The following is a 25,364-nucleotide window of genomic DNA, read 5'->3' on the forward strand; positions in this document are numbered from 1 at the left end:
AATTCATTGCTCTCTGTCCAGGTTTATCTCGCAACTTTTGGCTTCATCAACAAAAAATCTGAATGTTGTTTGCTTTTGCGCACAGGAATTTTGCAAGTACAGTACTGTACGTTGGGGGACAAATGTTTAAACGGCATTTAAGAAGAAGAAGAATTCACCGTCCAGATTTTCTTTTTTACAAGGGAACGTAATGCGACTGTTGTTTCATCTATTTGGCCAGGTGATGGCTGAGGTGAGCGCACATGACTCGCCGTTAGACAATTCCCAGGTCAAATCTCGAACAGTTACCATATAACCACTCATCCACCCACCCCTTCGGCCATAGCCATCAGCGATTTGATGATTTGGGGGTCACGATTCAGTTAACTTTACTTTGTTTCGCCGTCTCGTTTGTGTTTCTCCGTCCAGTTGACACCGTTTTGTTCCCTCCGCCAGGTTCATTGTAACATGAGTGTACGTTTGAGCAAAAAAATGGGCACAAATTACAAGCGATCGAATTTCGTGTGCAGACTTTGGTGACTGTGAGCGTCGCGTGGATTTGTAATTGTTTATTGATATGTTGACGCATCTCAACGTGCCTTCCTCTGGGCAATCAACTCGGGCACAACTTCGTTCCACCATTGGCAAGCCTATTGTGGTTGTCCTGTGGAGCTTACAAGCCCTCGTCACAGCAACGGAGAATTTCCTCTCCTGGCTCGTAGCCGTAAACGGAGTGTGGGGACACATTTTGGCTTTTCACCGAATTACTTAAGTTGTGTCTTGGTGTTCGCTGTAAACATGTGCCAATGAAAGCTGGGTGTCGTTACCACCGTCTCCCGGGCTCTCCCTTTCCCTTCCCCAGCGGTCCTTCCCTCCCACTCTCGTTCTCTCTCGCCAGCTGTCTGTGCCAGCAACTGTGCTGCTTGTATGCCCAAGGGGCAACACTCTGGTTTCAGGTCGGGCAGGCCTTTGCCTGGGAAAGAAACAACAACAAAAAAAAACATTCCACGCGTGCTTTGAAATGCCAACTGTGCACACAACTTTGCAAATTTACGCGACCGCAAGCCGACGGTAGACAAACCGCAGCGGACGGTAGCTGGATACTATTACAAGAACTGTTGTTCGCTTGTGCCAGGCTAGGTGCACTATTGAGACCAAGTGAAGTGTCGAAGGCTCGCTGCTGGCAGGAGGTTACGGGACAGACCCAGGTGATGTAAGTTGACTGAGATGACTGGTAGATTGCACCACGTTGCTCCTCACTCGCTGTGTTTTAGCTGCCCGGCGCTCCTCTGTCCCTCCGCTGTTTGTTCGAGGGCGACTGCATCGCATAACGACGACAACAACAGCGTCCTCTGTTTATCGTAAGCCACGATTCAGCTCAGGAATTGTGTTTGGTGAAGGATCCCGCTTGGTATGTTTGGCCAACTCCTAATTGAGCTCTTCCAGGAGGTCTGACCAGCATGGACGAGTAGGCCAATTGCAGGGCCGCACCTTTAACTGGACTAGGGTACAACACACAAAATACGTACGGTGATGTAAGTCGGCAAACTTGTTGTTCTGCCACCAAGTGGCTACCTCGTAGCTACCTCGTAGCTCTGCAGGTATGGCGTCACAAGCACAAATGCATTTGCGTTTTAAGCTCCTTCATAAATCCACTGCTGAGCCAGGATTGTTGTTTTTATATAGCAGAGGATCGTCAGCATGAACGCTCTGCCGTTAAAAGATCCTGTGACAACAACGTTCAGAAAGGTCGAAGGAATTCACTTATGAGTCACAAGGGTGTTCTTTCTTTATATATATACAAAGGAAGATGCAAATACGCAAACAAATAGTCCCGCTCTTGTAAATATGTACCTAGGGCAGTGTGTACCTAGGCTTTACAATATGTACTATGTATGTTGAACTTCTTTCGCACCGTACGTAGCCCGACCGTGCTAATCGGAGGTGCGGATATGGCTTTGAAGCATCATGAAACGAGAAAACGGGTTGTTGAATGACCGTAGCACCTTGAGTGATGTCACCGCGCTCTGCCGATGACTGCAACCGTTGCAGCGATGGAACTGCTCGGGGAACTTTGGCGCGGTGCCTGACATGAATTTCACGTCTGAAAAGGGCAGCGTTTACTTGTTGAATGAAGCGTGAGCACCGGTATTTTCTCCACTTCATCGGAGCAATTAAGAGTCGATTTGCCGAGGTATGACTTTGTGTTTTTGTTGCAATTGAGATGTGTACAGACTCGCTCCACGGTTGTGGGTCGGCGGACGTCGACCCACAATCTCCTCTTTGCCGCTTCTGTGCTCCCGTTGCTCGACGCACGATTTCTTCTCCAACGATCTCCGCGCCGTTTCCTCCGCTCGTCTCTTTTCACGTTCACCCCCAAATCGTCTTCCAGAGTTCCGTCGGTGCGATGCAGCCCTGTGGTTTGACACACCTCGGATTGCCTCCGTCCTTGGCTAATTCAACACAGGAAGTGTTGACCGGCTGGTGTGATGCAAACTTCCACTGTCGCATGGCCAAAGGGAAGAACGGCGCTAATTCGAAATGAATACAGAAGAGCTTAAATATCCAGAGCTTGGCCAGGAAGCAGCGGAGTTTAGACAAAGCAAAATATTCAAATTTCTCGATTAGCAGAAGCACGAAATGCACGCCTCATCTCGAAATGAAATTATTTTTAACAGTTAATTTTCTGTACATTAAACACATTAAGCCACTTTAATTAAAGCAACACACTTTGTCAAATGCTAATAGGTGTTATTGTGCGCTTGTGTACTCCGACTTAACCTTGTATCAACAGTGATTAGGGATCTCAAAGGTTATTGCTCTGAGAGTATTTGCATCGGGTTTCACTTACATTGCACGAAATCCACACCACGAGGTATAGATTGCTCTAATGCTCTGTGTCAGGTGACATTTCATTTGGTTCAACAAAGTGCGAATCGTTTCAACTGGAAGTCACATCATCATCCCCATCGGGCAAGTAACGGCGGGGGGGGGGGGGGGGGTGGCTTGCTCATCTACGCCGACGGCCTTGAGCGAGCGTTGGAAGTTCCACATTCGTTCGGTCGGCTCCATGCTCCATGGTACAACCGTGTTTTTTGACCTCGCACAATGTGTTGTTCATTTTAATCAAGCCCAGAAGGGCAAGGTGGGGGGGTGGATGATGGGCTGAGTTGAACTCTGCCCAGCGGTTGAACTCGAAAATCTTCTCATTATCAGGCGCTCTAACCGTACGTCACGAGTGCAGCCTTGTTCTTGTAAGCTAGAAACTAAACTAAAACTTTTATTTTACCAGATAAAGCCCACTGAGCTATATAGCTCTTTTTTCAGAAGTGATTTGGCCACTAATGATATCCTCAACGAAGTTGACTCATTTATAGCAGCGAAATACTCCAAACGCATGTTTCTAAATGTGGAGGGAAAAACCGGAGGACCCGGAGAAAAATACACACGACCACGGGGAGAGAGACACTCAAACTCCAAATATAAAGCAGGCGTCACGGTCGGGATCGAACCCACAAACCTCCTGTGTTCCAGGCGAGCTAGTTAACATCTCGCCACCATGGTGCCCCAGCTACTGAATTGATCAAATCTTGTGGGTTCGATATTAATAACACCGCACTGCCCTGGCCTCTTGTTACCACAGGCTGGCATATCGCAATGGGCCCAGCTGCGTTGTGGTATGAGATGCATGCTCAACGCGCAGACGCCGCCGCCGCGTTGCGCCCTGCTGTGACATCGTTGATTTGAGAAGCGCAATATGAATACCTTTCATTCCACGCAGGGGGGTCCTCTTGCGATTTGTTCAAGTCGATCAATTCAGTCGAGGCTTCTGTGTCGTTTTGGGCTCCGCTGTACGAGTAGACGCCTCTTACAGCAGTGTCAATGGGGTCACCGCAGTTCGCCCATCGGCAGCCAATGTGGGTAAAGAAGTGGATAACCCCTGCAAGATGTAGAGCCAGCGTGTCTACATAGCCATTCAACACATTAATTAATAATACGAGTTCTCCTGTGTGGGAAATCAACTTCAGTTTTGCTATAATAGAATAGGCCCTCATCATGAGAATGTTTTTTCCATCACTGCCTCAGGGTCAGTTGGGATATTTGTATTGATCATGCACGGGCCTTTGTCAGCCCCCTGCTTGATGAAGATTTCCTTGTGACGTGTGTTGGTTATCGGAGGTTGTTTGACCGTACGTCGCCACCGGTCAGAGCGGGTTGAATCAAGCGTGGGGCCCAGGACTGGTGTCAAGATATCACTCGACGCTGATCTTAACTGTGAGCAGAGAAACGGACTCGGGGTCTTTGGTTCACGGCGCCGTGCGTTCACCACCGCGCCACTGACAATACGGTAAACCGCTGTAGTCCGCGTGCTCCGTCAATGGAGGAGGAGGAACAGCGAATCGACACGAGCTCTCTCTCCTGGAGCCCTCTCATTGTGGCTAGGCGCAGACCCCGATGGCATTTGGCTGCTGAACGTATATTACTGCGACACGCAAGAATATAATGGAACCTCTCCCCACCCCTGCTCTAAATAAGATGCGGTATTGTACTCAACTTGGCCACCCTGAGCTTGGTGTGTGGGTGGGGGGCTCTCTAAACCCAACCAACCACTCCTCGCTCAACGGTGCTGTCAGTAAAATTGCATTGCTTTAGACGCCACGTGGTTTCCCGGGGGTAGCCCTTTCCAGGGTGCCTTGTCAAACACGAGCTTGCGCTGGCGTAGTGTTACCGGGACGGGGGGGGGGGGGGGGGTATGCTATCAATACGGGTGGAGCGGGCAGTGAAGTAATGTCGTTGTGAATAGCGCTTCTCCCTCTGCAGACATTTCAGCGCTTCGTGCCATCCTCTGGATGTGCGCTATTAAAAGCGCCAAACGTCCAGCATTCTGAAGGTCCTCTCTGTCCGACTCGGTTATTGTTACTGTACTTTTTTTTTACTTACACATTTGTGTCATGAGGCCAGCCTGATGGGATGAGAAAACCAAGAGGGAATTTGAGGGAAGTGATGCAATGAGAAAATGTGTTCTTGGCTCGCAACGTGGAGGCTTTAAATCCACCATCGGGGGACAACTTTCGGTCCATCATCATTGTCAGATGTGTAGAACAATTGCCGCTTTGTGGGAAATCGGTGATGGTTTTTTGATGGAGATTTGCTGGCTCCGACCGAAGGAATGGGGAAGTTCCTCCCACTGGTTCCAGGCCACCACCACTGGAGATGAGTGTGCTCTCACGCTGATGTAAGTATGGGGAGCGGCAGTGCAGCGGTGAGCGCCATTCCTGCTCACGGCCAACACCAGTGACAAATTATGTATAGTCCTGTACCTCCCCTAGGTCGACTCAGCCGTAAATTATTACATCGTGTGATGTGTAAAAGTTGCCAAACCCCCCCCCCCCCCTTCATGTGTCACAGTGCCGGCCTTCATAGGTGCTCGCTAACAGCACTTGCCCCAACAGCCTGTTAGTAGGCTATATGGGCGGGGGGTGGGGGGTGGGGGGGATATTTGTTTTTGTGTAAATATGGAGACACGAGCACTTTTCTGATTCTTACTCGGTCAACGATTTTATTTGATTTACACCAGACATCATCATCATCATCTTCATCATCATCCTTTAATATTTCTTTCTGTGGGGCATTTCACATTTGATCACTTCTCATGCTACACCAGCCAGACTCTACACCAGTGTGTAGAGTCCGTACAATCTGTTGCCGCTTCTGAATCCGGAATTGCAGCCTGCATTGTTTAGCATGGATTAGCTCTTTGCATTGAGTTGAGGCTGCCTTTCTTGTGGGTGAAACCTGCTGTGGTTGTTCGCCGTGCTTGATGCGCACCCAGCCGTCTTTTTGCATTGAATCCGAGGTCGGCTCTTGAAATCGAAATTTGCACAACTTCGTTATTGGCTTCGCGCCATGCCGTGTGGGGCTCGATGGTTGACACGCGCGAAATGTTCCTGCAGATCGCTCGATCGCCGTGGTGATAACGCGGCGATCGAAAAACCGCCGTCTCCGGGTGACGAAACCAAATTCTCAATTCATTGCCTGCGGCTCGTCCGGCATTTACACGCAACAGGAACCTGTTGTCGGACGCAAGGTTGTGGCTTTTCTTCACGTGCGTTTGGTCAACGGCGCCGTGTAAAAAATAAAATAAAAACCCAGCAAACATTCCTTGGCTCCACAGAGAGCCGCAGGTGTGAAGTATGAATTTCAAGAATGCTTTAACTGAAGGTATCTATCCCCACCCCCTCGCTCCGTGCCCATCCCACAACCCGCTGTTCGGCACGCGACCTCCCTCCCCGACCTCCCTCCCCGACCTCCCTCCCCGGCCTCCCTCCCCGACCTCCCTCCCCGACCTCCCTCCCCGACCTCCCTCCCCGACCTCCCTCCCCGACCTCCCTCCCCGACCTCCCTCCCCGGCCTCCCTCCCCGACCTCCCTCCCCGACCTCCCTCCCCGACCTCCCTCCCCGACCTCCCTCCCCGACCTCCCTCCCCGACCTCCCTCCCCGACCTCCCTCCCCGACCTCCCTCCCCGACCTCCCTCCCCGACCTCCCTCCCCGACCTCCCTCCCCGACCTCCCTCCCCGACCTCCCTCCCCGACCTCCCTCCCCGCCTCCCTCCCCGACCTCCCTCCCCGACCTCCCTCCCCGACCTCCCTCCCCGACCTCCATCCCCGACCTCCCTCCCCGACCTCCCTCCCCGGCGGGTCACCTTGTGTCAGCACGCGTCCCGGCCGTAGTGCCCCATCACTCGTGGCTGGCCGTGCAGCACTCGGGGTTGGCTAATCGCACCTTCGATTAGCACGGTTGACTATGTATGGTGTGAAAGAAGTTCAACATACGGGCACTCACGCCGTCGCTACTGCCACTCCCGATATTTCCCCGCACCCCCCCCCCCTCCAGATCAGCTCCAAGCACCGCAGAAAACGGATGTCGTGACTTCCGCTCACAGCAGGGATGAAGGACAATGGGTCCCCGTTCATGCCGGGGACTCTGGTGGTGTTCAAGGGGTGGGGGGGGGAGGTCCCTTATCTTCCCGTGCATCCCCGTTGCGTGGCCGTGGCCCCTCAACATCGATGGGTCCCAGTTAGAGGGCCCGGGTGGCTTTGGTGGCAGAGTGCGCGGCTCGCGATCGGAGCGTTGCGAGTTCGCAGGCGCGGTTGGGGGGGTTGACTCAGCCCCTCATCCTTCCGTGGTCGATGAAATCGGCTCCACCTTGTGCCGAACTCGGATAGATTCGCCCCCATTGGAGGGATGTGGAATTTCCGTCACCAGCTTCAGGGCCACGAACAGGAGATGAGCACCGCCTGAATGCTCGTTTGAGCAGGGACATCACTTTAACTGAGTTAATGGGAGTTGTAAACACACTGGATGGTATCGTGAGAGATGGCAGGGCCGTTGCGGTGGCCTTCATCCAGCAGTAGATTAATAGTGGTGATGATGGGTCCTACGTTAAATGCAGGCCATACGGTGTAAATACAGAGCGGTGCTGTAGAAATTTCAGCACACCGAACATTTCACGCGCCAACTCGCCCCCTTCCCACAGAGCTGTTTTAATTTTTTTAACGGTCGGTCCACAAATTGCAGTGAATGATAGCGATGCCCTTTGTGAAAAGTGTCGTGCTGCTTCAAGTGAGTATGGGGCGGTGCTCATCTTTGCCAGTGGCCTTGTGTCAGTGGTGGGAATTCCGCATCCCTGTAGCAGGAGAACAAGTTCTCCAGAACAAGCCCTGTGAACTACACACAGCCGCGGAGGCACGAGCAAGCTAGGTCACCTGCTCACTGTGATTTAAACTTTCGACCTTTTTTGCAGCAATATTCAAAATGAAACCAGCCTTGCGGCTTTAGTTTATTTTTAGTTTAACGCCCATGACCCTGTCTCACGATTGGCCTCCCTTGGTCACGTGACACAAATCCCAACAAACGCAGTCGAATTTGTGCAAATGAGGTGCTTATAAAATTCCGCGTCCCATGCGGTTGTTCCCCCCCCCCCCCCCCGCATTAGTCGCCCCCCCCCCCCCCCCGCTGTGTTGTCTGCTGCAAATGCCTCCTCCAGGTGGTGCAGCAGGGGTCCTTGTTTCCTTGCACGTCACGTGCTGCGAATAACCGCCCCAAGGTGGTGGGGCCCACAGCAGCAGCAGCGCGTTCCGCAGTGGTAATGAGCGTAAAATAATTGCGACGCTGCAGCGATAGTTCCCACTCGAGCCAGCGTCGAATCGCTTTCGAGTAGCCCCCTGAGCTTCGCTCGGAGTGGGATGGGATGGGGCAGGGGGGGAGACTTGACTCGGTCCCTGTTAGATTCACTAATGAGCACAAGCTTAAGCGACAATGACTAACTCTTTGGCTTAACATTTTCATTCTTCCCCACACGAAGCTTGAGTGCAGGGATGGAGGTGCTGAAGCAGCGGTGGCTGCTAAATGGGGGGGGGGGCGGGGTGAAATTTGCCCCCTTTGGAACCCCAGAACAGCCTCTGTCGGGCCCACGTGACCGCGTTTCCACGTGTCGCACCGCCGTGTTGACCTGTCGTGTTGACCTGTCGTGTTGACGTGGCACGAGTACCTTCTCGGCCTTCAGGCGCGGGCACGGCCGTGCACAGAGACAAAGATCCCCCTCCCCCATTGGTTCTACCCTTTTTGCCAATATAACAGGTATGTTAAGATGATCAAACGCCAAATAAGCATCAAAGGTCCCATAGATTGCATCATGACAGACACCGTTATGGTTGCAGCTCATTCAAATGATCATTTTCATGTTGGCAATTTTTATTTAAATTCTAATGGCCTTTTGAGAAATGTCACAACAACAAAAAAACACAGCAATTACCTTAAGAGGGGTGATGCAGTGACATACAAGTGCATTAATGCCGTGTGTACTTAATGCTGTGTGTACAAACAAAGACAAAGATCCCATATATAGCCTTAACAGACTGTAGGGGCAAGTGCTCTAAAGCGAGCACCTATCAAGGCTGGCACGGCACACGTTGGGGTGGGTGGCCAGTACCACGCCCGACCGCCTTTGTCTCCCCAGTGGCAATGTTTACACACCGTACCGTACCAGGTGCTCATTAAAGGCTGAGTCGAGCTAGGGGAGACCCAGGGCCAGTTCAGATAATAGTCACCGATGTTGGTTTTCGTCAGCGGGAATTGAACTCGAGTTGCCGGGTTCGGAGCACAGCGTGTGGACCGCTACGCCACGTCCATGCGCACACACATATGGGGCACACATCGATCGCCATGGCAACACAAGGCTTCTAAAAGACTCTACACAAGTCCCTTTCTGGTTATTGAGCCATTTTCGTGGAGTCTCTCCTCATGTGTGTGTGTGGTTGTTCTTCGGGCACTTTGGGTCAAACTACATGGCGACACTGTCCCCTGCAGCCAGACTTTCCTTGTCTGTGAAACACAGTGCCTTTGTAATAGCTGGGGCTGCTACCTTTACCTTTTCAACAGACCAAGCCTAAACATATTTCTCTATCAGCATTAGGTGTATCAAAACACGGTAAGACCAGCACCAGACCTCAGTATAAATTAATTCTTGCTACCCGAACACAAGTGGTAATTCCTGCGCTGTCTGGGATGACAACCCTAGTGATGGCCTTGGCACCGTAATAATGGCTCCGATACTAAAGAGTGCTCAATTATAATTACGTAAACTTGTTATTATTTTCACAAAAAATGTCCCACGCCAGTCGCGTTCATTTGTGAGGTTTCTTCTCCAGCACGAATGCACTCATAGCCACATAAGCGTTGCACGTAAGCGATGCATGCTTGATGGCAACACATTTGTTCTGAATATCTGTAAGACACAACATCAGGCCTGCATCAGGCCACACGATCCCCGTGGCCGCTGTGAATACATGGCTCACTCGAGTATTGACATTTTCCAATTAACTATTTACAAAACTGATACACCAGGTGTGCGTTTGTTACATTCCCTACTTCACTCGAGTGTTAAACGATGGATTATTACCGGCACGACCCAAAGCGTGTCTCGTGAGCATGAGGAAAGCTAAAGGCGCAGCCGTGCAATTGCTTGCGCACGGCACTCCTTGCGGAAGTGTCTCCACGAGGGGAAGCCCTACAGAGCGCCCTCTAGAGGGGTTTTGGTCTACTCATCCATACCGGCCAGATGTCTGGCATTACGGTGGTGAGGAGACGTTGACTACCTGACGCCTGCTGCTCTATATGTGGAGTTTGCGTGTCTCTCTCTCCCCGTGGTTGCGTGGATTTTTCTCCGAGTCCTCCGGTTCACCCCTCGACATTTAGACACACGCGTTTAGAGTATTTTTCTGCTGCTATACATATCCACGTGATAAGCCACTTCGTTGAGCTATCATTTGTGGCCAGGTCATTTCTGAAAAGGAGCTATATAGCTCAGTGGGCCTTACCTGGTAAAATAAAAATAGTTTTAGTAGCATTTTTGTAAATTGTTTGTCTTTAAAGAGGTGGAAATACCCACACTTTCGACCTCCATACGTGACCTGCAGATCTGCTAGCTTCTGGTGTGTGCCCATTCATGCAGCCGCATGTATGTTGACCTTCTTTCTCACCGACGTAGCGAACCGTGTGCCATTGTGTGGGACAGGCAGAGGGATAAAAAAAAACTTGCACCATTATTTCAGCTCCTGCGCCAGGAGATCGAAGTGGGCTACCTTTGTTATTCCAGGTCCGGTGCGCTAACCGTGACACCGCGCACAGCCTCCGTGAGCCTAACGACTCCGACTCCGATCACCCAATCAATGCGCCCTCGCGTCTTCGTTGCACGATTTTCTATTTTTTTCTTCCCGCGTGGGAGGCGTTCGCGTGATCTTTCACGTGTCCCCTGCGGCGCGCTTTGGTGATGCGCTCTCCCACCGGCCGGCCGCGGGCGTTTAAACCCACGGACCGTCGTGAATCGGCTCGGCACGCACTCTCACCGCTCGGCTGGTTCCTTCGCCCGCCGTGGTACTTGTGCTTCTTAAATAGAGGGGTTTGGCACAATCGTTACTCGTATAATCAACACGATCCGGATGCTTTGCGGAAATGCCAAGAGTTTCTGTTTGTCGTAATTATTGAGTCGAGCGGGATTTTTTTTTTTACCCGCGTTAACGTAATGACCACCTCTAGCTGAATTAAAAAGTTCCAGTTTTTAATCACAGTGACTCATTTCTGGCGGTACAAAGGCAATTAAAACCTTTTCCTGTTCCGAGGCTACTGCCAGTCGCAGGGTGGGTGTCCCGTTCACAGCTGAATCTCAGAACGCGCGAGCGGTTTGGCGTTTATTTGATTTAGAGAGGCGTAGCGCCAACATTAAGAATGCCTGAATTGCCGAACTGGTATTTGATGTTTGGCACAAAGCATTGTAGATCAGCTTGCCCAGAAATATTCGTAATGCACCAGACGTTGATCAATGTAAGATGAAATTAAATACATTATTTGTAAATATCTAGATCTTGAAAATAACTCTAATGAAGTGAACAAAAGAGAGTAGCTTTGAGCACAGTTTAGCTTCTACATTTGGCTTATTATCATTTGTTGTCAGTACTGTGTTGTTTTTGAGCATTGTATACAGCTCAGTGGGCCTTACCTGGTAACATAAAAAGTTTAGTTGTCAATGTTCTCCAATCACTTCCCCCGCACATCCGATTAGCGCGGTTGGCTACTTACGGTGCGACATAAGTTCAACATACGTACGTACAAAATACTTCGTCGCCAAGTAATTATCTCAAATCCTCCCTTCTTCTGGCACCTTGAGAGGCAGCGCTCAGGAGGCTTAACGGTATAAATAATGAATGGTGATGACGACGGTGCCACTCTGCACGGCACTTTTATATTTATCCAGCGTCCTACATTCGACCGACCGCTGGTTATCCACACACTGCGCAGAAACACTGGGAGTGTTTTATATCTTTCTTTTTTGTAAATGTTTTTTACTATCGTTTTTCAACGCAAGACCGGTAACGGAGCACAAACCGCGAACGTGGGAAAGGCGGCGGGTGGGGGGGGGGTACAGAAACTCCACAGACAGAAGTCCCCAAAACTCTGTGCCCCCTGGGTTTTCGAGGAGGGAGGGGGGGGTAAATTGGGCTCACCGCTGCCCCACCTAGATGGGGACACTGCGAGCTGGAGCAATGTAGGCCGTGTTTATTTTGTTGATGGGAGGCAAGTGAAGTCACGGGCAGGAGAAACAAATGAAGGCCCTGAGCCTGCACTTGAAGAGGGGGGGGGGGCAGGGAGTCAACACCACGGGAGGCTTGGGGTGAAGAGAGTTCCAGACTATGAGGGGCAGCAGAAGAGTGTGCAGCGGTTAATCATTGGATAGACTGACCCACTACCATAGTCATGGCTAATTTCCACCACTGGCTTCGGGGCCACCCAATGGAGATGCAGGATAGGCGCCTATTCTGGAATTGGAACAGCGGGATGCGTCGCGCGCATTCGCAGTTTATAGGAAGGTTGTTGCAGACAAACGCAGCAAGCGGAAGAGAAGTGTCAATGCCCCGTTGCGTGGAGATTTCACGTGACGGTGGGGGGATGTTAACTACCTCGCCTGGTGTGTACAGGAGGCCGTGGGTTCGATCCCGACCCTGGCGCCTGCATATGTGAAGTTTGCGTGGATTTTTCTCCGGGCCCCCTCCAGTTTTTTCCTCCACATTTAGAATCAAACGCGTTCAGAGTATTTGCCTGCTGTAAATTTCCACGCGATAATCCACTTCGTTGAGCTATCATTTGTGGCAAAGCCGCTTCTGAAAAAGAGCTACATAGCTCGGTTGGCCTTAACTTTTAAAATTAAACATTGTGTATAGATTAAGCGAGTGAGAGAGTAAATCAAAGAGGCGCACATTAGAGCTACCGTGAAGATAAACCTCACTCGGTTCGCAGCAGATAATGTTATTGCAAATAACACAAATTCGACGCGTTTGTCAATAACACTCCCCTAAAGAGAAAAAAATGATACTGTTGGCGACGTTCCAGGCACTGGAGGCTTCTTCATGGCAGTGAGTGTCCATGGTCGTCTGAGTTGTTGTTGTTGTTGTCTGCACTTGTGTGTACCGCTGCCAACGGCTCGATCACACGGAAGGGCTTGGCAATGTTATCACAGAGGTCGTTATTTATTTCCCCCATGTGTTCATATCCAACGTGTAAATATTTTATTATTATTATCTCCCAGTCGTATGAGAATTGTGCACATGGCATCACGGAACTCTCCATGGGCGGGCACATCGCGAGGTATTGAGCACACATGACATTCACACCCACCTAATTTATATTTATTCACTCATTACAAGACCTGGAATGCGCAGAATTAGGTGACTAATGAATTGTGCGTGAATCCATGACCAGGCAGAAACCATCAACTCTCGCCACACTTGAGAACCCAGTTTAATCTCATGACAGCCGCCTGAATTAAAACCCAGCAGCAGCGCCAGCTCGCTGCCCTTGCTCGGTTTCACCTCCCTGAGCTTCCCAATGACCACGTGAGAGCTCCTTCTCCGAGGCAAGGATTGCCGAACGCGAGAGGCATTCACGGTTCTTCTTCATCGTGCCTCCTGTCCAACCTATAGCGGTGGTCTTTCCCCCCGATATTCCGCACAGGGTCACCGCTTCAGGTGGTTGGCATTGCCAAATCTTGATGAGTGCCCTTGTGGCGCTGCAGGGCTTCTCAGGGAAGATGATCCACGGTTTGCTTCTCCTGACGAGCGCATTGGTCGGGTTGCGTCAAAGTCCCCCCCCCCCCCCTGCCGTCGAATGATTTCATGCGAGACGTTGCGTCTGCCGAAACCGACTCTCTTCGGTCTGTTTCGGCTCCGCCATGTGAGCCACTTGGAATTGGAACTCAGGCGCGAGCTCCTCACTTGGGGGTGATTTCTCGCCGGCTCCATTCTGATGCTCCGTCGCTTGACAGCTCCCATTCTTTTTTGCCAGTTTGGCCAGCGAAGGGAGGTATGGCGCTTACGGTGGTGGCCGGTTCTCTGGCAGGCTCTGCTTTCTCCCCCTTGGCTGCCTCTGCAAACACATGCACAACAAAGATAAAGACAAAGACCCCCCGTATAGCCTTGACAGACTGTAGGGGCAAGTGCTGTTAGCGAGCACCTATAAAGGCCGGCACGGCACACGAGGGGGTGGGTGGCCAACACCACGCCCGGACGCCTTTGTCTCCCTAGTGGCAATGTTTACACATCACACCAGGTACTCATTTCAGGCCGAGTCGACCTAGGGGAGGCCCAGGATCGGTTAAGATAATCGTCACTTGTGTTGGCCATGAGCGGGAATCGAACCCGGGTCGCCAGGTTCATAGTGCAGCGCGCTAACCGCTACACCACCGCTCCCCACACGCACGCACACTTGCGGACGCACGCTCACACGAGTCGCCCTGTTGCCAGTATTCTCCACAAAAATTCCTGCCTCAAATGCCACCAACCCGCTCTGCGGTGGCATTTTTAAAATACCTTCAAAAACAAAATACTGTACTGTGTGCCGTGCTTTTTGGGCTGTGCTTGTCTAAGATTTGTGAGGGGTTTTGTTGCTGTTCTACAAGCACTAACGTCTTACGGTTAGTCGGTGTAGCGTTTGTTCTCTTTTTGCGTTGTGCTGTCATAATCTCTCACATGGGTTCACTTCAGGGCTCTGCACATTGACCATGGCAAGAAATAGCTGAGAGTAGCCAGGCTTTCTGTCGACAAAAACGCCGCATGTTCGTCGAAAACACCATCCTGAAGAGGGAAAGAGTGTGTCAATAGGTGACGTTTCAGGCAATGGCCCTCTGGAGCAGAAAGATAACGCCGGAGAGATCGAGCGAATAATAGTTGTAGAGTTCACTGTACACCACGGGCCCCTGCTATTGATTAAATGTTTCGACGGGTTCATGAAGCTACGCGACCTATGAGACTACCACAATTGGATTTGGCATCCGTCAGTCGGCTTAAACGAGGGTCTACACCGTGGGGGTGGGAAACCAAAATCACAAGAAGAGACTTTTTTTTTAGAATTTGGTAAAAAAAGAAAAAACAACCCTCAATATTTCATGAGCTGCAATGCACCACCGCGGCAAATACGAGACTGCGGTGCTTAATAAATAAAGACACGAAGCAGTCCTTAAAGAGCCGCAGGTTTTTTTCCACCCCCCCTGGTCTACACCAAGGCAGTGCTCGGTGTCTCATTGCTCAAATGAGCATTGGCGGTCCCAGTCTCAACTGGGGGCCTTGAGCCAGCGGTGGAAATTCATTTTAATGGCATCCTGTGGAATTTTCAGCATAATCCCTTTGTTGTCTTTATCTCTACTGCCTGCTTTTGTGGCATGTTCGTCTGGAAGTCGCTTGTGTGCATTACAACGTTCAGTACATATTAAGCTCATTGTAAGATAATGGCCTTGTTACGCCCGTTCCATTCCATTAGTCGGTTCGTTTGTGCCGATGAGGTTCGCGGCGGTGGCATGTTGAGTCGGACGGTCCAGACCTCCCTTTCCCTGGTGACAGACTCCAGCACTACATTACTATACACTGCTATAAACTACACTATACACTACACTATACACTACTATACACAGACTCTAGTTCTCCCTGGGGAATTCACAGGCGTTCTCAGGCCAGCCGAGCGACATCGTCCCGCAAGCAGCAGCGTGTCCTGGGCAGGCCCTGGGGTTTTTGCCCTTTTTTACTGCCGCTCTTAAATTCCCACCATTGCTCTCGCTTTTACCAACAAAGGTAAATCACCATTGATGAGGTGGTGTGCTGCTGCTGGCCGATTGAAAAGGCAGCGCAGAGGTGTGGGGGGCGGGTGTGGTGGGGGGGCGGTATTTCGGAAAAACCTGTGCCGGAGCGCCGATCCCCGGCCGTGCGGGGCGCGGCCCGTTAATACAAGGCCCTCTGCTCAAGGCCCTCTGCTGCACCGGCTAATCCCGTTACCCCCCCCCACCCCCGCCTGCTCACCAGGGACGGTGCGCGCGATGGAGAGATCGAACCGTCTGCGCGCCACCGCCTTGCCCCAATCTCCCAGCAGTGAACGCGGCTGGTTATAAGGGCAGCTCGTCGCCCGCGGGGGGGAACTGGTGCGACGCAGCTCGGAGAGATACACGGCTTCGCGTGCCGGTGGATGACAGCGCGTCGAGCAGGATACGTACGGCGTCGCCGGCAGAAATGGCATCTCCACCTAGCCCTGGGCCTTTCCTAAGCCAACACGTCCTCAAACACGATACCCCGGTGTATTCTATATATCACCAGAGGGGAGCCGAAATCGGCTGGGCTCACAACCCACTCTCACCTGCGGTGGCTCGCCTTGATAGGTGCTTGCGGAGAAGCACTGCATCCAACAACAGCGATAATGATTTTTGGTATAGCGCCTTGTATACCCGAGCGAGTCTCGGAGAACTGAATATCATCTCATCTCGAACGCCAGGGACAGCTGGTGACTGTCACCTGGCCTGTAAATGAGCATTCGTCTGCCAGTAAAGGGCATAGATTGCTGCTGTGCATAAATCGAGTAATTTGCAGGTAGCTTTCTAACTTGGCACCTTCGATTTGCACGGTTGGCTACGTATGGCGCAAAAAGAAGTTCTACATACATTGGGAAATTTGGACTTGCACAGTGGCCTACTCCTGGAAATGACACTACGGGATCTTCCACGTCAACTGTGAAGCGGGCGGCGCGTAGTATTTTTACGGTTAATCCACTCGGCAGTAACAATTAAGGCGGCTGCCAGATTCAAACCGTTTGAACCTCCGCAACAGGTGGCAAACACGCCACCGCCAAAAGGGAATGTACACCATTGGTGTGCATGTGCTGCGTGCGTGCCGGACCATGTGGAGAATTGACGATTGTGTATCGATCTTCTGGAGGGCTTTGTGTGATTGAGGTACGGGGGGGAGAGCGTGGCGCCGGGGCTTGGTAAGTGGCAGCAGGAATGTCATTCCCTCGGCAACAAACAACCTTGAAGTATGCCTTTGCTTTTCCTCTGCAATTAGCGATACAATGGGAACTCTGCCCCCCGCCGCCACGGCGTAGGAGTGATGTTCCATGTTAAATATAGCCCGCTGAGCCGGTGACATTCGCTAAAGATGCAGGCCTGGGTAACACGTGCAGTCAACCGCGATCAACAGATCGCTCGGCCGGCGCTACGTAGAGGAGAGCCGCGTGAAGGGGCCCCGTCTGGCTACGGTGTCGCAGCCGCGTTGTGACGGAGACCTCTGCGAGGATTGATTTGGTCCAAGTCCACGCTCGGGAGGCCTGCGATGTTGCTCGCTCGCTCACGTTTGCGGGTCATGCGAGCGGGATGGGGGACCCACGGTTCTGCCTGCGTTCTGGCTTTTTTCTATCCTTCAGACGAGGTTCACGGTTCGATGTATTCGTTGCGCTGCAGATAATGCGGCGGAGGCAGCATCGTGGGGGCTTACATCCCGCGACTTGCCTCCGCCAGCCCCTCAGCGCTCATGCAGATGTGACCGCGCTAACATCTATTATGGGAGCGGTAAACCGCACGCTCGGCTTTGAACGTAATCCTTCCATTAAGCCATCCTTCTTAATAAATCCTTCGCTGTGCTGCACGTTTTGTCATGCCGGTTTGCGATAGTGTCGTTTGGCCATCACTGGCGGCTGGGGTCGCTCGGTGAGTATCGAGCGTGATTTGCCGCTCCGGCAAATGAAATTAATTGCGACGCGAAATGCCCCTGAAATGGACGTGCCTTTCAGTGATGGGAAAATAAAATGATCGGCAGCCTTGTCGCCAAGAGACCCTGGGGTGCAAATGTTTTTTGCGATGGCAATTACTCAACTTGACGGAGCAATTTTTCGCGTGTTTAACTGTCGTCGGCGAGCCTTATGGTAAGTCGCCTAATTTGCATGTCGTCCATCCAGACAATGTAGGCGGGCGTCATTGCAAACAACGAGGCTGCCGGCTTTTGCGATTAAGCTGCGGCATTGGCGTGTGCGTGATAATTATCGGGACATTGCAGAAGTAGCTGGGCGAATCCGAGGAGAGGGGCTCGATAATCCCCCCGTGTCGAAGCGCCTAGGAGCTGGCACCGCTGAGAAACGTGGATTGCAAAATACAGGCAGCCGCCCCTTTATGCGGCCGCACTTTGCAGCGGTAACGTGTGCTGGTGGTCTCATCTCCATCACCAGCGATCGCGTAAAAAAAAATTAGGCTCTCTAGATATTTGTTTTTCCAGATATTTGGCCTTGTTGAAATATGCAGGCTAAATTTTTAATTAAAAATATGACTTTATTGGCATGCGCCAAGCAGTGTGGTAATAAAAGGCCTGCCGAAGGACTTCCCAAGCGGTTAAAATTATACCTTCCAGAGAGGCTTTGCTGACTGATGGATTTCCAGAAGGACATTTATTCTTCGCATTCATATAACCGTTCAATATACCACATGTTCATGGATGTCCCTTGCCTATAGAGTCAGGAAAGAGCCGTACGATTTTTTTTGTGTGGGGCAGTCCCCTGCAGACTATACGTGGAATAATGTAACCAGACAATGGTTTCCATGCACAAGGAACGTTGCTGAAAAACATCGCTCCCGATGAAAACCGTTTTGGCCGTTGAACCTCGTTAGTGACATTCTTGTTCACATCGCACCAGAAGGCCACGGAGCCTTTTTGTTTGTTTACCCTGAACGGCGGCGGCACTTTTGTTAAATTGGTGGCAAGTCGCAAAAAAACATAAAACGTCAAATAAAAAATCTCAGCCTTTGGCAAATCAAATGAAAAATGTGAAAAAACGGTTAAGTTTTGCGATGCTTTACAAGAAACCAAAAACATCTAACAAAAATGAGATTGCATCGACGTGTAAAGTGAGACACCTTCGTGCATGCTCTGACGTATTCTTACTGTCAGCAATGGTGGACTCTCTCAAGAAAGGATATTTAAAAGTACAGTGGGTCCCTCGGTTAACGGTATTAATTTGTTTCCACGAGAACCATCGTTAATTGAAATTATCGTTAATCGAATATAGGAAACGCATGTTAAAGGCTTAATTTGTTCCAAGACGATCGGAAGTCAACCTTTTTCACCATAAAAACAATAGTTTATAATATTTAAACACGCAATTTTAATAAACGTTATAAGAACATATTGAAGCATCGATATTAATAGAAACATGGATAAATAATGAATAAACAGAGCATAAAAAGGTGCAGAAATAGAGCAGTAATTAAATATTTATACCTTAGGGGTTCATGGAAAAGTTGGGGTGGGAGAACGTTATTTTTTGGAAGGAGAGTCTCCTTTCAAAAGGGCGTCGCGGATTGGTTCAGGTCTGCTGAGTCCACTTAGGAGCGCTCCGATTGGCCAAAATTGGCGGCCGTATGATATCGTAAATCGAACATTTATCGTTCATAGAAACAATGGGGGGATCCTATGGGAGGCGGATCATTCATCGGAATATCGTGAATCGATGGGCATCGTAAACCGAGGAACTACTGTAATTATTTAGGAAGGCCTCCCTTGGCGTGAAGGCTTCTAAGGAGGGCCCCAATGCGGCTGTTGAAACACACGATGCGAGCCTCGTAAGTCCACAAACCAGTGTGTACTATCAAAGATCAAAGATACCCCATATAGCCTTAACAGACTGTAGGGGCAAGTGCTGTTAGCGAGCACCTATGAAGGCCAGAACGGTACACGAGGGGGTGGGTGGCCAGCACCCCAGTGGCGATGTTTACACACCGCACCGGGTACTTGAGGCTGAGTCGACCTAGGGGAGTCCCAGGACCGGTTCAGAAATTCATCACTGGTGTTTACCGTGAGCGGGAATCGAACCTGGGTGGCTGGGTTCATAGCGCAGCGCGCTTACCGCTACACTACCGCTATACATACTAGTGCATGTGCAATATTCAAAAAAATGTTTTGAGCAGACAGAAAAGTGTCCAATGGTGTATGGCGTGAGGGGGGGACACCCTTCCCCCTAGCAGTTGCTTGAGCAAGCGATTGCAGGGGTTTAACCTTTACCCTTCTCCCCCCCCGCCCCACATTGGGATATGTCTCCCCTTCCACAGAGGTGTGTGCTCAGTGCAAGTGAGCACACTCCTCTGTTACCGGCACGACAATCCGTTGCGTACAAATGCGACGATGCTGGGAGGTCTGCACCTGCGGATTTATGAACTCACTGGTTTTTCACTGCCACTTGCTACGGGACAATGTCGCACGTCCAACTCGCTTGGATTCGTGGCTTCATGAACGCGCCGGTTTGCACTGCCACCTCCGTGGACGCCTCGCTGCCCGGTGGGGTTCGAAGTCTCGGAAGCGTGCAAAAATCCACCGACCCTTGCATCATCTCAGGAGCACAGAACACTCATCGCACGATTGCTACGGGACAACATCACGCATCCGACTCGCTGGGGGTCTGAGGTATAGGCGGATGTATGAACGATGTCGGTTATGGGAACGTCTGTTGGAAATGACAGTGGCGCCAGGCACAATTACTGCACCGGATGTGGGCGGTTAATTGGTCAGGGTGAATGTGTGATGGTCGGATATGCGACGTTGTACTGTACTTTGCGATTGGGTGGTGTTGCGGGCATAGTGGTAAAATCGGTCAGGTGGTCATAAGTGCAGATCATCACCTTCCCAAAGGGTTGATAAAATAAGTACCACTTTTTGCCAAACTCAACATTGGTTGTCCTCTAGAGGGGGACTTGCACCCACCATTAGAAATGTGGAATTTCCATTCACGGTCTGCTCAGCCCAAAGTGATGAGCAGTATCCAAGCGAGATGCCTTCATGAAATCTCTTGAATTATTTCAACATTCACCAATTACTTGTGAGCGGGTTCTTGTGAGATTTAATAAAGGGGGATTTTTGAGCGTCCGTTGATGTATTTGATCGACTTCAAACAAACGAACGCAGAGCCAGATCAATAAGTGATTTTCTTCAGGTCTTGGCTTAAAGCATTGTAAAATGGCAACGTGTCTCCAACGTCGATATTTTCCATCGGCGGCTATTTTTCAACGTGCCACATGTACGCGTGTCCTCGCTCGCGCAACAGAACGCCCAACTCGCAGAGGGTTAAGTGGTTGAGATTTTCATTTCGCGGTCTTAAGAGATTCTCCTAATGCATCGCCGCTTATCTGTGCGTGCAGTCAGGCTTGTCGGAAGCTTCATTAACTACGGAGATTTTTTTTTTACTTAGAAAACTGAACACTCCGTACATACATGTTTCAGCAGCTTTAAATCAATGTATATTTTACGGTGCTTTCATGAACAGAATATTACAGGAATAACATTGTTGCTTCCATGGGCATATCAGATGCCTGCGCTTAGGTGACCTGGCTTATTCAAGGCCAGCTCTCCTGATTCAAACCCAGGCTGTCGGTGGTGGTAGTGGCTTAGTGCTCAAGCGTGGGAATTAGGGCCCGGCTTTCCAGTTGAACCCGAGTCTCGCTGCATCGAGGCCGATGGGCGGTCGTGAAAATGCTTGACACACACTTATCGGCTGCATGTGCTGCCTGGGTCTTGTATGCTTCGTAAGTGGGCCAATATTTACTGTTAACATTTGTATGATAGCGATCGTCTTAATTTGGCTGATGTTGATGTAGAGCAACAACTATCATTTTTACATTGTGGCGGTTGAGCCAGATATTTGCGTCAGGAGTTGCGCAGATTGTGTTGCTGCGACGATCAAGTCGGGCATTGAGTCACTTTACGTCCCACGCTTCTGTTATGGGTGGTGGCAGCGGTCGCCCCCACACTGCACATCATCAAGCTTCCGCTTCTGTTGCTGCCGTGGTTTTCGTGCGAATGCGTTTTTTTTAGGGTAGCTGCCCATAACCTTCATGGAAGATCTAGGTCAGGGATCTTCTGCGTCGGGTCATTCAGGATGCTATAATGAGTTCCTCCGTGTTCGGTGCAAGAGTTTGTCCTCATTAAAACTTGGTTCCTTCCCTGCTGCTGCTGCTGCCTGCTGCTGTTGCTTCTGTGGCAGGACGACCCCTGAGGTGCAGCGAGCGAGGTGAATGAAGGACGCAGCGGCAAGAGCTCTCACCCCGTCGTGGTCCGTTGCCGCTGCTGCCACTCACGTCGAGCAGGTGCAAATCTTCGCGTTCTAATCGTTTTCCTGCAAAGGGATTGTCGCTGAAGGGTTTGCACGTGTGTATGTATGTATATTGAATTTCTTTTGCACCATACGTAGCCAACCGTGCTCATCGGAGGTGCGGGGGGAAAGGACACCAAGCTAAGCACAACAAGCAGTTCTAAAGAAATTAGTTTTAAATATAAATTTAAAAGTGCGTAGCTCCAGTAGCTTCCTAAAATCGGGAGGAAGAGCATTCCAGACGGCCGCGGAAGTGCATCTGCATTGCTGACTAGTTCCTCCCAACGGGAACGCCTGTCAATCAGACGTGATGCTGCCTCCGGGTCACCAGACTGTTCACATTGTCGAAGTAGCTCGGCACACTCAGCATTGCGTCATGGGGTATAGATGGAATAAACACCACGCGGTTGTGTGTCAGTGCCCTCATACAGCGCGGGTACGCTTCACTCTATTGAGACGGTGCTCGGGATGCAGACGATGCTACGCTCTACCGGCGCAGCGTGGTCTGTCCACTGTGCCTTGCGGAAGTTCCAGCGGGGTTTTTCAGGTGCTCCTGATGATGGGTAGCTGTGGTCCGATGTGGACAAACGATGGGCGGTGCCGACTCCTGGGGCAGTTGTTCGGAACGCTGCACGACGCTGGCATTTGATGGCCGTGAGCTGCGCTGGCCCAGCAGAGGTCCGGTGAATATTCCCGATTCCACCTGGCTGCTGCGTATCCCCCCACTTTTTATGGCGGCTGCTTGTATACATTGCAGACAGTATAAGCGCGCCAATGCGTCCTGCATCGCAGGCAAGAGAGGGTGGCAGCGGCTCGACGCCAACCAGTTCACATTTCACATTCATTGCACGGCCATATTCTGGGTAAAGTCAGTATCAGACAAGGTCATACCCAGCTGTCTGGAAACGCCCCGCCTGGTCATCTGAAATATGGGTCTCCTGTAAACAGACGACGTCGATATTGTGTGATGTGGCTAAATTATGCAAGACGTCGCTTTCAGAAGCAGGATTGTCCTTCGACATTGAGCTGAAGAACAACACGGAGCGCTGGCCCTACAGCCCTGGAGAACTGAGGCCTGGGCGGGAGGTGTAACTGTGGCCACGTGTTGGCCGGTATCGTGACAATTCGGCTGGTATCGTGACAATTCGGCCAGCTAGCTGCAGCTTTGGTTTCCCCAGACATGGCTGACGTGGCCGGTTACTTGCAAGGGGACACGACAAGGACGTGGCTGCATTTATCCCCCATTGCCTGTTGATTGCATCAAAAGAGCTCGTTTTGTAGTCGTGTTTTGTACCCGTGGAGTGAACCTGCATGCCCATTGTGGGTAATGTTTGCTCACGTTGTGTCAATGCTTGGCACCACAGCGAGCGGGGAGGGCAGTCGCGGCTCTGAACAAGTGGCGGAGAGTCGATATTCTATTCTTGTGCCGGGGCCATAGCTGCCGTGACTTCCCAAAACGTAGTAACTGCAGCAGTTTTTGAGGAACGATGAGTTGAGTGAACCTCAAATGGGATTTTAAATTTGAAGCCTCCAGGTGGCTCCGTGGCTCGCAAGCTGAAGTCTGCGAGTTCAATTCCTGGTTGGGGCAGGCGCTCACTCAGACCATCACCAGTGGTTGTCCTATGGATAGACTTTCCCCCGCCACAGGAATGTGGAATTTCCACCACTGGCTCAGGGCGGTAAACAGGAGATATTTTAACACGTAGGCTTTTGCGACCAATATTCTCCGTAATAATGTTTTTTTTGTGGGTTGGATCTCATAAATATAAATGTGTCGTTAAACCCGCCATCACCCGACACAGCTGTGGGTTCACTCTCCAACACACGGTGGGCTGAAGTAGTAAACTAATTGGCACATTTTGTTTATGTGCCAAATCGTACTAATTGGCTGCGACATAACTAAAAAAAAAACTTTATTATGGAAAACAGGAGATGGTCACTGCCTCTGCTCATCTGAGCATTGCGTGTCAGATGCACCGACATGGCACCTCCCGGCTAGTGCAGGGGGAAATTCGTAGCGCTACAAAAATGATAACTGCTCATGCGCTTGATCAATTTAAATACGCTGCTTAAGAAATTAAAATTAAAATAGCAATTTTTTTTGTTATAACCGTTCCTTTTCAACTGCTGAATTTTGTTGTTATTGCGATAGAGCCACGGGGACTAGCTGAGACAGTGTAGTGACTGGTCCAGCGGGAACACACGAAGGTCCGGGCTGCTGAGAGACGCACACGGTGGCGAGATGTTAACTCCCTCGCCTGGTATGCAGGAGGTCATGGGATTGATCCTGGCCCTGACGATGCCTGTTTATTTGGAGTTTGCCTGTTCTCACCGTGGTCGCTTGGATTTTTCTCCAGGTGCTCCAGTTTTTCCCTCCACATTTAGTATCAACACGTGTTTAGAGTTTTTGTCTGCCATACATTCCCACACGATGATCAGCCACTTCGTTGAGCTATCATTTGTGGCCAGGTCGCTTCTGAAAAAGAGCTGTATAGCTCAGTGGGCCTTAGCTTGTAAAATAAAAAAGTATAGTTTTTTGTTTTAGATAGATATACGTTTGTGGGAATGTGACAAAGGTGCGCTGTGTAGTGCTCTTATCAACTCGGGCCCTTACATTCCTCCGCACTGTTTCACCCACGGCTTGACGGCTCTCATCCGTTTAATCTTCGCCTACCCCCCCCCCACCCCTCCTTACCGAGACTCGAGCCTTGTGGTGGGAAAGCCCAGCTCCGGAGTGATCCGTGCGATCGACCAATCGGAGCGCATGTTATCGCCTCTCTGCCAACCGTGCGATTGATGAAGCGAACATGCACTTGGCGAGGATGATGGAGGAGGAAGGAGGTGGGCTGTAGACACGGTGACTTCCTCGTACCTCCGGGAGTGTTTTCCTGCACAAGTGAGCATCGAGGCGACGCTCGTCTCTGGATCGTAGCCCTGAGCCAGTTGTGGAAATCACATTTCTACGAGGAGCCGAGTCTGTCCATATGCCAAACCGTTTTGACTTCCCCACAAAGTGGTACTCTTTTTATCGACCCGGAGGGATGATGGGCTGAGTCAACACCCCCCCCACCACCCACATGCCACGGGTCTTAGCTCTGGCGCTGAGACCAGTGGCATGTGGATACATTTTTGATGCATTACTTCGGTGTGGGAGCGAGAGTATTTATACAAATGCTTTGTCAGCAATGGCACAGGGAGTTTTTAAACGTCAACCTGGCTGTATTATACGTCGACATAATTCAAAAAGTTTTCCATTAGGAGGCCAGCGTTTGGAAGAATGGTATTTTTTATAAGATTCTTCCACAGTGAGGGAATTGATGATGATGATTATAATAATAGTTTCAAATTTATATACACATACCTATCCTTCTAAAATTATATACGTGCTATG

At 50.7% G+C, this 25,364-nt stretch overlaps 1 protein-coding gene across 4 annotated transcripts in view; it reads left to right on the forward strand.

Annotated features, from left to right (window-relative positions):
- The window catches only part of CDK17 (cyclin dependent kinase 17), a 135,083-nt gene that overhangs the window by 34,120 nt on the left and 75,599 nt on the right, over positions 1-25,364 (forward strand). For 3 of the 4 annotated variants that reach the window (XM_061563070.1, XM_061563073.1, XM_061563071.1), the window contains exon 2: positions 21,866-21,968. The exons of the other annotated variant lie outside the window; for it this stretch is intronic. The gene's annotated coding sequence lies outside the window, so the exon portion shown is untranslated. The remainder of the gene's footprint in view (positions 1-21,865; positions 21,969-25,364) is intronic. 4 annotated transcript variants of the gene reach the window in all.

The sequence above is a fragment of the Lethenteron reissneri genome, chromosome 30, assembly GCF_015708825.2.
Source record: "Lethenteron reissneri isolate LAM-NWPU_2019-01 chromosome 30, ASM1570882v1, whole genome shotgun sequence".
Lineage (NCBI taxonomy): Eukaryota > Metazoa > Chordata > Hyperoartia > Petromyzontiformes > Petromyzontidae > Lethenteron > Lethenteron reissneri.